The sequence below is a fragment of the Neopelma chrysocephalum genome, unplaced genomic scaffold, assembly GCF_003984885.1.
Source record: "Neopelma chrysocephalum unplaced genomic scaffold, ASM398488v2 Primary Assembly neopelma1_22, whole genome shotgun sequence".
NCBI lineage: Eukaryota > Metazoa > Chordata > Aves > Passeriformes > Pipridae > Neopelma > Neopelma chrysocephalum.
In genome coordinates this window covers 16651174-16668731 of record NW_020897689.1, presented here as the reverse complement: position 1 = coordinate 16668731, position 17558 = coordinate 16651174, and positions in this window count along the sequence as shown.

The window sequence follows — 17558 nt, the reverse complement described above, 5'->3', positions numbered from 1 at the left end:
GCAAGTTACAGTACAAAATTACATCAATCTAAGATGAACTACCCTGTAGAACAGAGATTAAAATTCAGTTAATCTTGAGAGATCATAAATTCAACTAGATTCCATATTTTATTGCAAAAAAATTCAGCAAAATTCTCAAATCCTAAACAAAAAGTTTTGACCCTGAATTACATTGGCAATATTCTCACAAGTCCATGGCTTGCTTTTTTCAGTCCAAGACTTTGAAATAAATTTATGTTAATCATATTGCTCTCTCATATTTCACTCTCTTTGCCTATTTAGAGGCCTCATTTTGGCTTTGGTGAGGTTTTACATTTGTCCTTGTGAAGAGTAGGAAATTTATAACTAAAAAGCATGAAAAGGTGAAGAGAAAAATTCCCTTCCCTTTTCCCTCCATCAGATCAGCATCGCAAGAACATCAATGGTGTAGACGGATGAAACAGTGCCCAGGAATAAGGATTAGACAGGGAAGGTTGTAGCCAAGAGTAGCAAGCTTTAGCAACAAAAAAAATCCTACATCAAAGTATAAATAAATGTTTGAACAAGAAATACTTGTCAGGAGATACAAATTATCATAAAGGATAAAAATGAAAAACTTTCTGGCACAGAAGCTGAATAAAGAAATGAGTCAATGTCATTACAGACATAATATATATAATTCAGCATAAAATATCATTTGAAAGACATAAGTCTGAGAAAAAAATTACCAGGATATTTTTTTTCTAGTGTTCTAGATAAGTTATTGATAAATGTAAAATCGGGGTGGCAAAACTGAATAAATAAACAGTCATTTTATCACTAAATATCAGTTCCTGGAGGTCACTTTTGACGTGCCTCTAACTTTGGTACATTTCAAAAACCCATAAAAACCAGCACAAATATTGGCAAGTGGATTAAATGTGGGTTTGAATTAGGTTTATTGACATGCCATGTATTACTTTAACATCAGTTTCATGACTGGAGGTTCATGATGGTTTAGGCTGGTACAGAAAAAAATTGAAGATGCTCAATTTCAATATCTCTGTTCTGGTACTGAACCACAGGTTTGTGTTTAAGGTGTTAGCAGCTGTTTCTTAGCAGCTGTTGTCTTTCCTCTGCTTAGCTCCTGAGAGTTTGCCAATCATTGTTTGATAATCTTTTGGTTCACCAATCAGGTAAGTTTTTTAAGATCAAATAATCAATAAAAAGATGACAAAATAGAGTAGCTTCTGTATGAGATACTTGGAAACTGCTCATTATAAGTCTCAGTATTCTCAATACAGTCTCAATATTCTGGTTCAAAAGAGTGTATTTCCACCTTTTAAAAAGCATTCATCCCTATATTCTTAGTAAAAGTTCAGTAGAGTCTACTTAGCCTAGAAAGAATATTTTTTTAATGAAAATAAGATGTTCAGCTGTAAATATAGGTGTTTCTCTGATGTTCAGTTGTCTACAGTGTGTCAAAATCATATGATTTTCACCAGCTTATCTATACCCTTATCTTTACATTTGCGTTTGACAATGAAGTAAGGCGTATAAGAGACTTTTAAATCCTGCAGTCTTAAGGTTTCTCAAAAAAATTGACCAATTTCTAATGGCTACCTCAAAATTCTCATATAACTTATAAAGGGTAAGCCACATGTGAGAGATGATACAAAACTAAACAATGAAGGTTCATAGCATACCAACAGAAGACTTCATGGTTACCCAACGTACATCTACAGGCACCTCAGTGCTTGGAAAGGCCAAAGTTTACACATATGGCCCATCTCAACTGTTGCATGCATATGGCAGAAATGCTTGCAAGGAAACCAAAAATTTCAAAAGAATTACGCTGCTTTCAAGCTCTGTAAATAAATTAAAAAAAGGGCTATGGCAAAATAAATAACTCATCAGCATTTGGAGGAATAAACACCAGAAGGAGCCCTCAAGAAGATGTGTGTTTTACTGCATTTTAAACAAAGATCAAGACAGATAATTTACATGATAAATACACTGTCATTTAATTTCAGTCATTTCTTAAAGGTAACAAAAGTATATCTGTTTATCTCAAGCAACTACCAAAATTACATAAGTTGCCATGTTATTTTCAAGCACCATTTCTGTCTCAAGCATGAATTACAGAAGTGAATTTCTGTTGTGTTTCACAGAATATTTTGAGTTGGAAGGGACCTACAAAGTCCAGCTCTTAAGTGAATGGCCCATACAGGGATCAAACCCAAAATGTTGGTGTTATTAGCCCCATGCTGTAACCAACTGAGCTAATCTCAGTGTCTTGAACCACAACTTGTCCATCATAGGGAATTTATGCTCCATAAGTTTTCTGAGCAGAATTAAGGTCATGCAAATACGCCACTAACTATTTTTTTCTCCCATCATATGCTAGATATATCCCCACGCTCACTTCTAGTACTGACTGGATTACTTAAATACCCAGATTCTAAATCATAGATCTATTTTCTAGGAACCCACTTACCCCCACCACTGCAGTACCTAAGTCACACATGATTGTCGTATGTAGAAATGGGCTTTTTCACGCATTTTCTCTGTGTGTCTCTCATATTAGTTCTTGGTTCACATTTCCAACCAGTTACCACATAGCCCAGGTAAAAGGCTCCTGTTCATCACAGTCAGACCTAAAGCAAGACAGTTTCTTCAGCCAGCAAGAGATGTTACCATTACAGTTGTGAAATTACTTAAATCCTATAGACTACCTTTATGAAGGCACCTGAAAATGCAGATACACCTCCAGTGTTATTTTTAAAATATACTGGCACCCAGCTCCTTCAGGGAACCAGCATTAATCTTGCTTGAAACTACCTTGCAAATTTTGCCCACCTAATTTCTTTGATCTTCTAACAAGTACCTGTGTCAATGTCTGGGAGCAAGATCCAGTTTTCCAAATGCTGGTTCAGGGTACGTGCAAGACCATCTTTCTACTCTTGGAGCTGTTAATTGAAGAGTTAGACTGTAAGCTTTGTAAGGGAGAAAACATTACCAGCTTTTATTTTTCTTTTTTTTTCCTTGAAAGTGTCACAAACGTACTAATAGCTTCTGTTAAAAGGAAATTTGAAATTCACAGCCAGTTTCCATCAATGCAAGCTTCCCATGGATACTATTTATCTTCATTACTAAAAGCAAATTAACAATATGGGTGGAACAGAGTGCATTTGCACATTCACTTGCACTGAACACCCTGTGCTTTGGCATATGATACATTGAAAAGTGAATTCTTACGTGATCAAAGCTCAGATCAATCAAAGCCTTGCCTACATAAGCTCTTATTAACGAAACTGAGAGTAAGGAAATAAAGAACTGTAAAGAGAGGATACCTCTTCAACTGAAAGCAGCTGCCCAGGCTGTCTGAAAAACAAGAATTCAATTTGTAGCAACAAAACTGAGACCACTTCAATGTATTCAGGGAGGGAGAGAAGTATCCTCAAATACAGACCTGACAAGCTTCCCACACTTGGAGAGACACTCATGCAACTGGTTCCCTTCTTGAGTTCCTCTTCCGGCAGAGCTGTATCCCACTTTTTTTTGCAGTGCTGTGTGACAACCTCATTCCTGTTTCATGCCAGATATGGCCTTGGGCATCAGAGTCTAACACAATAGGTCTGACACTGTCTGAGCAGGGCCCACTTTCTGACAAGCCCAGCTCTAAGAGGCTGTGCTTCACAGCCTCTTGCAATAATGCAGCTTGCCTGAAGCCCTCAGTGCAGATCATCTGTACTGTGCCTTTCCTGGGTCTCATATCTATCCAGAAGTGAGGTCTGTACCACTGGAAAGTGACTGCCAAGAGATTTTGTTTCAATTGTGGGTGAAGCCACCATCCAGGACATGGAAGATCCATGTTACAGTCTCTGAACACCCCTTTTCAGCTGTACTAAACATCATCTCCTCATCTTGCTCATCCCCAGTAAGCACAGGGCACCTGAACTGCAGTCCTTCTGGAGGCTGTTGTGTTCATTTTCACTAAAAATTACACCTTTCCCTAAGGAATCTCCCCAAGAAAAGTTTTATCAAAGACATTTACAAAGAATTTCAGTTCTGACCAAAAAAAACACTTCCCAGTGACGAGTACAGCTCTCGTGGTTATATCCTAGGGCATCAATGTATGCTAATTACTAGGATGTGGTGAGCTTTGTGCACTGTTTACAAAAATAAAAGCATAGGCAGGAACTCTATCTGTCAGCTGTCATAATTAGCAATAAGCTAGTGTTCACTGAAGAAAGTTTCCGGCAAACTGTCAACCAGAAAATTGAAAATCAGAAAGAGAACATTTATCAGACTTGAAAAACAAGTGTAGCATTTAAGTATGCTTAATGCAAGTCTTGGTTTCACTGCATACAGCTCATCCATGTGGAGAGGAAACAAACAGAATTGAGAATCTGTAGAGAGAGAAGGAAGGGAAGAGATTAGCTGACAAGGGGGAAAGTGCTGTGGGAATTTGCAGAAAGGTCTAAATAAAGCATCCAGTTAAACTTGTTTATTAAGTTTGAAAATTCTGGATATAGTTCCCAGTAGAAGCCCTTTCTTATCTGACCTTTTTTGCGTATCTACAAGGAAACTCACATCACACTTGCTACATAAGTGTGTTTGTCTCCACTGAGGACAATGAAGAGTGCTGAACTGGAAAAGATTTAAGCAAAACCCACAAAAGTTTGTAGAATGCACCATGTCAAAACTGGAGTGTTGCTCTAGCAAGATCGGTTCCTTTCCACCACAGAGGCAGTGACAAATCACTCTTCAGAGGGAAAAGCACCACACTTCTGAATGCAGATTGTAAGTACGTATGTACAATGCATATGTAAATACAGCAAGGACATGTTACTGAGGAAAACAGATATAAAGAACCTTCACACTGAGAGTATGGAACGTGTTAGGAATATATACAAGGTTTACAAACAAAAATCCAGATGAAAACAACCTAAGACCATTTAGAGAAAAAAATCCCTCTTTATTCCCATATAAATCCTTCTTCAATGTCATAGAAACATCGAATCATAGAATGGCTTGGATTGGAAGGAACCTTAAAGATCATTAATTCCAATCCCCCTACCAGGGGCAGGGACACATTCTACTAGACCAGGTTGCTCAAAGTGCCATCCAACCTGGCCTTGAACACTTTGAGGGATGGGGTATCCACAACTTCTCTGGGCAACCTGTTCAGGTACCTCACAACCCTCACAGTTAATTTCTTCCTAATAAGTAATCTAGACCTACTCTCTTTCAGCTTAAAGCCATTGCCTCTTGCCCTGTCACTACATGACCTTGTCCCTCTCCAGCTCTTTTGTAGGCCCCCTTTATGTACTGGAAGGCTGTCCCAAGACCTACCCATAGCCTTCTCTCCTTGGGCCTGAACAGCCCCAGCTGTCTCAGCCTGTCCTCATCAGAGAGATGCTCCAGCCCTCTGATCATCTTCATGGTGCTCTTCTGGACACTTTCCAACAGGTCCACATCCTTCTTATTTTGGAGGCCCCAGAGCTGGATGCAGTACTCCAGGTGGGGTCTCACAAAAGCAGAGCAGAGGGGCAGAAACACCTCCCTTGGCCACACTTTTTTTATTGCAGCTCTGGATACGATTGGCTGCCTGGGCCGTGAGCACACATGTCCAAAGTAAGGAGGGAATCATCTGGCAAACTCATGCCAGATTAACATCACAAAGCAGAAATTACCGAAGCAGTGCATTTAGTTTGCAGTCTGGGTGTTACTTGTGGAAAGCATCAACAGCGAAAACACCGATTATCTCACGCTGCTAATATATGTGCTCTTCTCTGACTTTCCAAATAATACTGTGATTCCTAAGAGGTTAGATTGAATGGCTTTTCAGATTTAACTTTAAAGATACAGGCAATATTGAGGTTTCCAAAGGCACATCAAGGACAGACTCCCCTTCTCAGAGGCTGCGAAGGCCACCAGCAAGACACTATTTTCCCTCAGAAAATAAGAAAAAAAGGTTGTTTTCCTATCCTCTTTTTTCTCCTCCATCCACCATAAGGTTTTTCTGAAAGGAATTCCATATTCAGATCAGCTCTATTAATAAACAAGGCAACTTACCCCAGCTACCAACTCCTTCCCTGCTAAGTAGCAAATTTCCATTTCTTTCCTCCATTTATTAAAGCAATGACTCATTTTATATCTCGGAGGATTATTGTAAAGCTGAAACACCCAGAATGTTTGAAGTGTTCATATCAAACCAAGACACAAGACAGCTCACAAATTCATAAAAAGCTGCTAATCCATAAATATTTTTCTCACTGACAGTTTGGCCCCTGTTTGTGTTTGTGGGGGGAAGGAAACTCACTCCACCATGCTCATCTCACGAAGACGTCTTTCCCCAAGAAATCACTTTAAAAATATGACTTCCAAGGCCACGCCTGAGCTTTTTCCAAGCCTTTAAGTGCAAAAAAAGTAGGTGGTAGAGCTAAAATTAAACTTATTTTGTGTTTTATTCTGGAAAAAAAATTCTAGCAAATAGTGAATATGCATCAACAGAAGGGATATGCAAAGTCTGTGGCCTGCTCTAATCTGTCCTATGGCATCTTCCAGCATGGCATATGCTCCCAAACATGCAATGTCATGGCTGGCAAACAGCCAAGTGTCCTCTGGTGGGTTGACCCTGGCTGATCACCAGATGCCCACCAAAGCCGCTCTATCACTCCTCTCCTCAACTGGGCAGGGCAGAGAAAATACTAAAAAGGCTTGTATGCCAAGACAAGGACAGGGAGAGATCACTCAGCAATCATCATCATGGGCAAAACAGATTTGACTCAGGGAAATCAGTTGAATATATTACCAATCTAATCAGAACAGGGCAATAAGACAGAAACCCAAATCTTAGAATACCTTTTTCCACTCTTCCCTTCTTCCAGGGTTTAACTTCATTCCCAATTTTCTCTACCTCCTCCTCTGCAATGGCATGAGGGGACAGGGAATGGGGGCTCTAGTCAGTTCATCACATGTTGTACATCCTGTGCCTTTCTCCTCTGGGGGAAGATTCCTCACGCTCTTCCCCTGCTCCAACATTGGGTCCTTCCCACAGCAGACAGTCCTTTATGAACTTTCCCAACATGATTCCTTCCCACAGACTGCAGTTTTTCACAAACAGTTCCAGTGTGAGCTTCCCACAGGGTCACAGGCTCCTTCAGGCATGCACCTGCTCCAGTGTGGGGTCCTCCATGGGCTGCAGGTGGATATGTGCTTCTCCATGGATCTCTATAGGCTACAGGGGGACAACCTGCCTCACCATAGGCTTCTCCAAATGCTTCAAGGACATCTCTGCTCTGGTGACTGGAGCACCTCCTCTGCCTCCTTCTTCACTGACCTTGATGCTTGCAGAGCTGTCTCTCTCACATATCCTCCCTCCTTTCTCCAGCTGCAGTTGAGCAATTTTCTTTTTCCCCTTCTTAAACACATTATTTCAGAGGCACTACCACTGTTGCTGATGGGTTTAGCCTTGGCCAGCAGCGTCCATCTTGGAGCTGGCTGGCGTTGGCTCTATCGGTCGTAGGGGAAGCTTCTCACAGAAGCCACCGCTGTAGACCACCACTGCCAAAACCTGGTCACACAAACCCAATACATATCCCCATCAATATCAGTGCTTTGTCTGAAAGGAGCTAAAATTTCTTAAAATTCATCTACATTAAATTCTCTGGCTTTACACTTAATTGTTCTTTTTACTTCTCTCAATAACTAAATATCTTGCTGCATTTCTTCAGCACAAAAAATTTCTACTCGTTGTATACATTTTGTAAACTATCTTGGGATCCATCCAAATGAAAAGGTCTATAAAAAGATATAGTTTTATTATTTTTATTTATTTCTAAGTTCTGTGCTCTTTGGTGAGACAAAATGCTTTCTACAGAACAGCATGATGCTTGTCCAATATTTTTAAACCATATAAATGAGAAATACCACTTTATAAAACTTTCTACCTTTTCCTAAGCCAATTAAGAAATGAATAAAAATGTAACACATTACATATATGTCACCAGTTAATATTACTCTAATAGGTAGGATTCAAAATTTATGTGCCCCTGGCCAGAACTGGTAGGAAAAGTTAATCACATAAGTTCATAAAAAGAGTTCTATATTAGTCATGTGGTGTTAATGGGGTTTGAGTTGCAGCTGTGATGTTTATGAGGTTGTCATTAGGTCTACGCGATTCAACTGCATTTTATTTTCTGTTTAAAATTCGTTTATCAGAGTGAAATCAGAAATGTGGTTTCTGTCACACACAGAGCAATTACTTTTAGTACAAAGTCTGTAGAGAGAAACCTATAGGCATATGCTTGTTCCTGAAGTTTTGGGCTTGTCCAAATTTTTGCTCTTTTTATGCCAAGCCTGTGTCAAACTCTCGTGGTTTAGGAATGGTATTCTCCAATTTAGTTCTCCCACTGAAATCATGCGCACTCCCCTTCCCCCTCCAATTGGACGCACAAAAGGCAAAGATCATGGGTCAAGTAAGAACAATTTACTGGAAACAGCAATGAGAAAAGAAAAGGAACAGGAGCACCAACAATATTAACAAGAAAAGGTACAAGAAATGAAATTGTTCACACGGAAAAACTCCCTAATAAGAGACAATACTGAACAACTTCCTTAGCCATGTTTCCTTGACTGGAAGGAACTTCTTCCTGGAAGACACTCCCTTTCCCCTCCCCCCACAACGATATGAGGTGGGATAGAACAACCTCCAGGTCCTGGCCATGCCTTCTTCTGGCTACTGCAAAAATTAAGCCTGTGCAGGCTGGAACCAGGATGCAAATCCAACTCTATAAGGTTTAAATTTGTATCCCTTGCTCAGCTGAAAACACTCTGAAAATGCACATGGAAACTCCTCTGTGTTGAAGGTTTGTTGAATGTGGAAGTTGCAGTTTTATATGGAAAAGCTTTCATTTTCCACTCTATAAAAACAAATAACGCCCTTGGCCATAACTAAGTGCTCTCTTGGGATGTGAAAAGCTTCTGTTCTCTCCCTGATCCCAGAGACAGTACATGGGTTTTTTTCATTAAATGAACAAAATGTCTCAAATGTCTCATTTCATAACATTCTATATGATCCTATTATTATTATTATTGCTCCTCACTTTTATGGTGGCCACACCGAGGAATCAATTTGTAGGTACCTCGGGGTTATGTCACAATCAGCAACAAAACATTTTTAAAATGCACAAACACAATTAAGAACCTCCTGCAAGGTGCAATAGAGTGGCTAAATTTCACTTTGCCCTGTTAGACAAGAAAAGAGAAATTCCATATCAAGAAGCATCTGTCAGGGAGCACTGTATGTGTGTACTTACACATGGGGCAGAATTGTAACACCTGACAACTCCCATAAGGCCAAAGCACTATATTTTAATGGGATTCATATAGCTGGAGGTAATCCCTGAGTCTTAGGCACATATAAGAAAAAAAATAAGAAAAAAGTTATGTGGATTTACAGATTTACAGATAACAGATTTATGACTACATAATTTCTAAGTCTTATTTTTTCAGCAAAGAAGAGCTCAAGCAAGAATGGCAAGAAGAGGAGGGCACGATACAGGAGGTAAGCCTAATTTCTATGCAGGAGCTGTCCCCTTCCAGACACTTCTTTCACTGTGACACAAACCAGAGATAAGAAATATCACCAGACCAAGGAAAAAAGTGTTCTGAGAGCACGAAATATCAGCTCACCTACTACAAATGGCAGCATATTAATGATAATTTTCAATTGAATAAAGGCATTTTTGAACTAGGGCATTTTTGGGCATAAAAATTTCTTCTTCTAGAAGAAAGGGAAGATAGAGGTAGCTATGTATCCCTAAAATACATCCTGCCATTTCCTGGGCTAATTAACAGTGGTTTTGCCAAGTACATTAAAACTTCACAGTACAAGGTTATTTTCACAAATCAATCAAGTAATTGTCCAACAGATACAGACTTTCAAAGCTGTGTTTCAGATTTTTAGAAACAGAAGATAAATACAGTCAACAGATTTTCTGCCCATACTAAGCATTAACTAAAGAGCAAGATTTAGTCACAGGTCTATCATCAGACTGCCTTCATGACTGCTTTCTGGTGTTGCTTTTCGAAAACCTTCCTGTACAGTAAAGTATTTTAAAAATGGTAATGGCTGTTTTGGAGACAGACAGCTAAGTATTTGCCTTGATGAGAGACAGTCTGAAAGGACATGCATCAGCAGTAATAAATACTCTTCTTCAAGATGGCCTCTACCAAGAAAGTCTGCAGTATTTCAGAGAAGTTTCCAAACTCCCTTTTTACCTTGCACCTTTTTCCCACCATACCAAATTTTTTGTACATCAGTACTCATCTTGTATACTTTATCTCAATACACTGAGGCCCTCTAAATTGTTTGTTTTGAAACCTTTTAGAACATATTTCAGCTAATGTAAAGAGAGATAGGTTGCTTTATAATATGTATATATAATTGGGTTTTATAAATTAAAAGCAATAAGAGATTTTGTGAACTCACACATGGGTACACAGGTACTCACACCTCCTATTTCTCAGACCTTCTAGCATTTATACACTTTTCCTAAGCAACTGCTGTCACTGTCAATACCATTTTCTCATGCTGTGTACCCACTATCAAGTCTTCACACCATTAAACACTAACAGACACTAACACCTTGTAGTGTGTTTCTGTGGCTGGGTTTTGGTAGCAGGGGGGCTACAGGGGTGGCTGCTGTTAGAAGCTGCTAGAAGCTTCCCCTGTCTGGTGGAACCAATGCCTGCCAGCTCCAGGATGGACTTCCTGCCGCTGGCCAGGGCCAAGCTGATCAGGAGTAATGGTAATGCCTCTGTGATAACATATTTAAGAACAGAAAGGTATTGTGCAGGAATTGGAGCCAGAGAAGAGCGAAGTGAGAACACGAGAACAACAATGTAGACACCAAGGTCAGTGCAGAAGGAGAGGCAGGAAGCACTCCAGGCGCTGGAGCTGAGGCCCCTGCAGCCCGTGGTGCAGACCACGGTGGAGCAGCTGTGCTCCTGCAGTCCGTGGAGGACCATCGGGGTGCAGAGACCCACCTGCAGCCCATGGAAGAGCCCGTGCTGGAGCAGGTGGATGCACAAAGGAGGCTGTGGGAGGCCCAGGATGGAGCAGGGTCCTGTTGGAGACCTGAAGCCCATGGAGAGGGAAGCCCACACTGGAGCAGGTTTTTCCTGGGTGGGACTTGTGGCCCCTATGGGGGACCCACGTCGGTACAGCTCATTCATGAAGGACTGAACCCCATGGAGGAGTGACCCACGGGACAACAGTTTAGGAAGAACTGCTGCCTGAGGGATAGACTCATGCTGGAGAGATCCATCAAGGACTGTCTCCCATGGGAGGGACCCCGCTGCGGGGGAGGAGGGAGAACATGGAAGGAAGGAGGGGTGGGGGGAAGGTGTTTTTAAGACTTTTTCATTTCTCATTCTTTGGCTCTTATCCTGTTTGTAAAAAATTTAAGCAATATCCCCACTTTGAGTATGTTTTGCCCATGAAGGTAGTCAGTAAGTGATCTCTCCCAGCTCTTATCTCAACTCATGAATCCTTAGCTGGTTTTTTTCTCTCCTCTGTCCAATTGCAGAGGGAGAGTGAGAGAGTGGCTTTAGTGGGTACCTGACATCCAGCCAGTGTCAACCCACTACACACCTCCAAAAAGTTTATTACAGAGTTTGCTGCAACTTTGCAGTGAAGTACAAAGCAGCAGATATTTTGATATTCCTTCTAGCAGGGAAGTAGCAACCTAGATCCTTAAAACCATCAGTCTGCCCCAGGGCTAGTTTACTTATGAAGCAGATGGGTATTTCCCTTCCGAAGATCCCTAAGCCCATCTAAGATGTTGTCATAGGTATAACCAAATTTGGGAACTGAATAGGAGACCTTGTATTTGCTGCCAAGTTAAAATCAGAATTGAAGGGAAAGCAGAATGAACAGGCTGGTTACTTCTATGATTATCTTCCAGAAGTGGTTGTCCTGGCTTCAGTTGAGTTAGAGTTCATTTTCTTCCTAGCAGCTGGTACAGTGCTGTGTTTTGGATTTAGTATGACAATAATGTTGATAACACACTGGTGTTTTAGTCGTTGCTCAGTAGTGATCAGCACAAGTCAAGGTCTTTTCAGTTTCCCATGCTCTGCCAGCAGGCAGGTGCACAAGAAGCCCGGAGGGAGCACAGCCAAGACAGCTGACCTGAACTGGCCAAAGGGATATTCCATACCATAGAATGTTATGCTCAGTATATAAACTGGGGGAGTTTGCCAGGAGGAGCCAGTCACTGCATGGGATGGGCTGGACATCAGTCACCAGGTGGTGAGCGATTGTATTGGGCATCACTTGTCTGTCTTGGGATTTTTTTTTCTCTCTCTCTCCTCTTTTATTTTGATTAGTATTAGCATTAATATTATTATATTTTACTTTCTTTCCATTATTAAACTGTTCTTATCTCCACCCACAAGTTTCTTGGAGGGGCAGGAGTGGGCAGTGAGAGAATGACTGCACAGTAATTTGTTGCCAGCTGGTGTTAAACACCAGTGGTGTAACCTAAAGCTGAGCAGTCCTTGCACACAGAGTGCGACAGGTTTTACCCAAGGCAGTAGGTGAAGCAGCTCCTGTGCTCAGCCACTTCCCTCCAGCAAGCATCTCTCAGTGCTTGCACACCATCTCTTTTGCATTAGCCAAACAGTTGGATGATTTTTGGACGTCACTGACTGATGAAAATCTGCAGTCTGAGATAACTACCTCCTTGCACATCAGTGCTTTGTGCAGCAAACACTCCCAAGCTGTCCATCAGGCAGCTCACTCAGGTATCTGAAGAGGCAGGTAAAGCTCATTATTTTCTGGACAGCTACAAAACAATATTGCCACTACAGGCAATCATTTATGAAGAAAGATACAATTTTACCTCTGAATTATCAAAACTGCTGCATCTTGGCTCAGAATTTTACACTTCAGAAAAAGGGAATGTTTTCTTTGCTAGCAAAGCAAGGGGACTCAGAGCCCAAATGTTAACGTGAACAGAAGATTCTGCAACTAGTGTTAAATCTTAGCTTTCTAATTATCAGTTGTCTCTCAGTCCTGGTCTACCCCAAGGACATGCTCAAAGCCATGAAATTCCCATTTAGGAGGCATCAGGTGGAACATTTCCATCATTTCTCATTAGGGCTGAAAACATGGTAAATCATACAGACTGAAAACCTAAGCATATGCTTTCTGAGAAAGCTTCAGCCTTAGCATTTTTCTTACAACTACAATAAAAAAACTTCAGCTTTTGAGATACTTTAATCAAGTATAGTATCTATTAATGCTGAGCAATATATCTGGCTGTCTGCATGTGGTAAGAATGCAGCAGGAGGGAAGAAACAGTTTATTTTTGCCGTTACATTATTATCAGTCACATGAGTAATTTGTGACTAATATTTATATTGATTTTGAAGATATGGACAAAACATGTGCCTTTTGAAAATACTTCATCAATTATCCCCATTCGTACATGCAAAGCACTGTTGTAGATACTGAAGGGGACAACGTGGTTTTCACCTCTGTTATAATTCACAATTAGATATTTTTCTACATAATAAAGCATTGTCATCATAGTAACAAAGTTTTTAAAAGTTATGTATAGATCAGAATATAGTTCAGAATGCAAGCATATAAGGAAAACATTATTAGATATTGAAATTAGCTTGTTGGTGAAACATTGTTGCATTTCTTTATTCTCCCAAATATACTTTATGAAAATGTCCATCTTTTTTTAGTTCTTAAAACAACCTTTCTATACTATTCAGCAGGCACAGAATGCCTTGGCACATATACCAAAGTACATCATCAGCTACTCTTTTCCTGAGCAATAGCTCTCAATTTAGATTCTGTTTTAAAATTATAGTTTCTCAGTCCTAAAGAAGACATTTCTTATAATGAATTTGTCTTCCTATCAGAGACTGGAGTTCAGCCTAAAACTTCTGGATATCTTGCCCAGATCATCATCCACCAAAATGCCCTGCTGTGCTAAGCAGGACTTTGGAACAAAGCTGGACACCAACTTCCCTTGTTAATTCCTGTTGTGTCCTAAATACTTGGAATCTATTTTATGCTCCTGGTAAGTATAGCGTTGTCTTCATGTCTGAAATGATAGTTGAAAACATAGTTGTCATCCTCCTAAGATATTGACTCAACTGCACAAATAACTCTTTTTGACTATGACTGAGCCATGGCCTTTAATTTCATATACTAATTATGCATGCTATATCTAAAAAAGTACTTTTACTTATGACTTTCCAACTTGTTTTCAATTTCAAAACCTTTATTTTATTCTTCTGCTATGGTGACGGATCATCTTTATCCCCTCTCAATGTCCGTTTTCATCTGTGCTCCCTTCCTTAGTAACCTGAATTTAGCTAATGGAAACCCAAGATGAAAAATTCACATAATGCAAAGTTACATCCTGCATGTTTATTGGGTTGACCGAGCTGGGATACCGCTGCAGTAAGCTCTGCTTTTTTGGCAGCATTATACAGACACTGCCACCCTGTTTTTATGCCCAAACAGGCAGGCAGGGTACTATCTACTCAGAGAAATCTTCTCGTCCCCACATTTCCCTATATTCTTCTTTCAGTTGCTGCTATTGCGCACCTGGCAGCCAGATCCTTTTCCTGAGAGGTAGAGGCAATACAAAGACTATATTTAACAAGAAAATTCACTGATTTGTGATAAATTCTGAAATTTTCAATTTAGTTCTGAATCAAGACAAGAAGTCAAATTTCCAGGATTTTCCAAAAAACAAAACAAGCCATAATACTTTGATTCAGTCAGTTGAAACACTTTTCAGTCTATCACTCTGGCAATGAATAGATGTATTCACTATATTGTACTACACACAGTTGAAAATGAAGCAATTTGATATTTTCCAGGAAAAATTAATCTATTTGACAGATTAGGTAGATTATCATAAACTCAATAAATTTTGCTGAATCAAAATCTTTTTCTGAAGAAAATACCCCAGTGGGAAAAAACCCAACCAGATTTACAATGATTATGTTTGATTAAGAATTGATAAGCAATTAAAATAATCCAAGTGTGATTACCCTGACTGTCTTCTTTGCAAGGACTACTTTAGTTTACCAGCACCAAGAGAAATACAAACTCCAGTGAGTTTTCCCTTTGTCTTTCACAAGACAAAATTTTTTTTTTTCCAATTTTCCTCTGAATTTCTGGGAATGTTGAAATATTGCTCATTAACTAAACTGGAAGTTTCTCAGCACTAGAGCATCATTTTTCTATCATCTGCTGGTCTCACCCTTTCATACATTTCAGCTATCTTTCAGGTAGCATCACAAGTATTTAAAGATGGAACAAAATTCTAGCAATTAAAAAATATCACATTTCTGCAAGGAGAGGGACAGGGGAAACAAGGGTATGCTTATGGATGATCATTTCTGTGTCCATTGAGCCTGTTCTTACTGTGTATAATGAGTAATCAAACCTTATCAGTGAACAACACTAATCAGCCTTCAAACCAGCACTTTGGTTCAGAATAATTTGTTATTGAAAATGTCCCACATGGAGGGGAGTGGGAGGAGGAGAAAAAAAAAGAAAAAAAATCTGCAATCTTCCACAAAAGGACCATAAAAAAGAAAGATTAACTTGATCTTACTTTTTCTTTTTTTTTTTTGAGTGATCATCATCATTCTGTGAGATATATTGGCTTTAGTCAACTTCCTTCTTTTCCTTGAGTTGTTTCACCAGTTCACAGTACCTCAAAAATATGTGGCTACTATTCTTATTATAAGATCAAGACTGCTTAAGAGAAAGCCAATTTCTACCAACGGGTTGTGCTAAAAGCTAATATACGTAGAAGTTTTCTAGCGGATTAAAACAGCTTCAAACAGAAGAAGTGACATTTCAACATTTTTATATGAAATCTGACCTTAAAGTTTTAACAAGCAAATATGTCATTTCAGTAATATCTGTTTACATTGACCACACTTTGACAGAGCTAAGGAGGTCTGAGTTTTTAGGGAAGGTTCTGTTTACCAAGAGATGATCGTTTTTAATGGACTTGCTCTTTGAACCTGAAAAGCAGTTTTGGGTGTCAGGCAACAACACTTCATGGGCTGCTTCTTCATCTGCAGTAAAATACCATCACTTCACTGACATCTGCATTTTTTAAGTCTAAGATTCATTTAAAAAAATTTCCTGTCTACGTCTTTCCCTGAATTCATTAACAGAACCAGTCTTTAAAATGAAGTGTTATATGGATGTGTGGAGATGTTTAAAGACATAAGTGAGATAAGACATCCAAGATCTACTAGAAAGTGTACGCACTGTTGCATTTTTGAAAGCAGTTTCTTTTCCCTTTAGGACATCCTCTTGAATGTCACAGTTGAAAAGTTAAGAGTGATACTCTATCCTGAAATTAGTAGCTGAGCCTCATTGCTTTTTCCTGGTAAAATATGAAATTCAAATAAAAACCTCTGTTTGAAAAAATTCTTTCTCCATCCTTAGATTCCTATTAAATTACTACTGAGTGTAAGGAGGATAAATAATTGTGATGTTTGTGTGACATCATTTTTCCCCCATGACACTTAAGAGTCAGATATTTTCCTTGAAGCACCTTAACTATATTATACTAGTCTTAATTCTATGATAGTGTGCAATGCAGTTAGTGTAGAAGATATTTAGCACTAAGGAAAGGGGAAGAACATTTGACACACACAGATTTCGTTGGAGGTTTTCAACAACTTTATACAAAGAAAAATAAAAAAAGAAAACCAAAACCACTGCTATTTGTTATGGTGCAAGTCTAATACAGAAATGTGTAGAGTGAGTGAAATTTCCAGGAACAGAGGTTTGAATAGCGTTCCTTGGTTTTTAACACGTCATTGTTCTTCTGCAATCTGTAGGGGTTGCACAGTGGCAGCTGTAGAGAATTTAAATGTTAAGGAGAGAGAGGTGAATCTGAAATAGCCCTCCACTCTCTAGTTAATTTTTAACCTGTGCACTGCAGAAGTCTGAGGTTTCAGGGGAGAACTTGATCTCCAAACTTCAGTAACTCTGTAGTAATGCTCTTCTGCTCTACTCCTGAAAGCAGAGACAAAAGCACTGAACCAGAACACCTGGTGTATTTTCCACATGAAAAATTTCTAAATTAAAACAAGTAGGGAACACACACATTAATTATCCACACTAGCTGGTTGGAATTTAAGCCCACGAGCAAATCAAATGACCACATACCATATTTTTGCAAAATTGAAGTTTTGGAATCTCCAAAACAGAAGGGAGGGGAGACTGTCTGCAGCAAGTACAGCTGATTCCCAGGCTGCCTGCATGTGTCTGCCCTGTGTTGCCTTCCTCTGGGACCCCTGAGGCAGCACAGCCTGTCCCTGCTGGCCCGTCCCCTACCCAGCACTACAACGACCGGACCAGGCAGTTCCACCTCTACCTTCACCTCTTATTGCCTCCCAGAGACAGGTACCTACACAAGACCAAAGGCAAGTCAATTATCTGGAATTACATAGAAAGTGAAGTGCTTTGCAAGGTTTAAATACAGATTTCCAAAGTCCCCATACATGTTCCTCTGACCCATAATTGG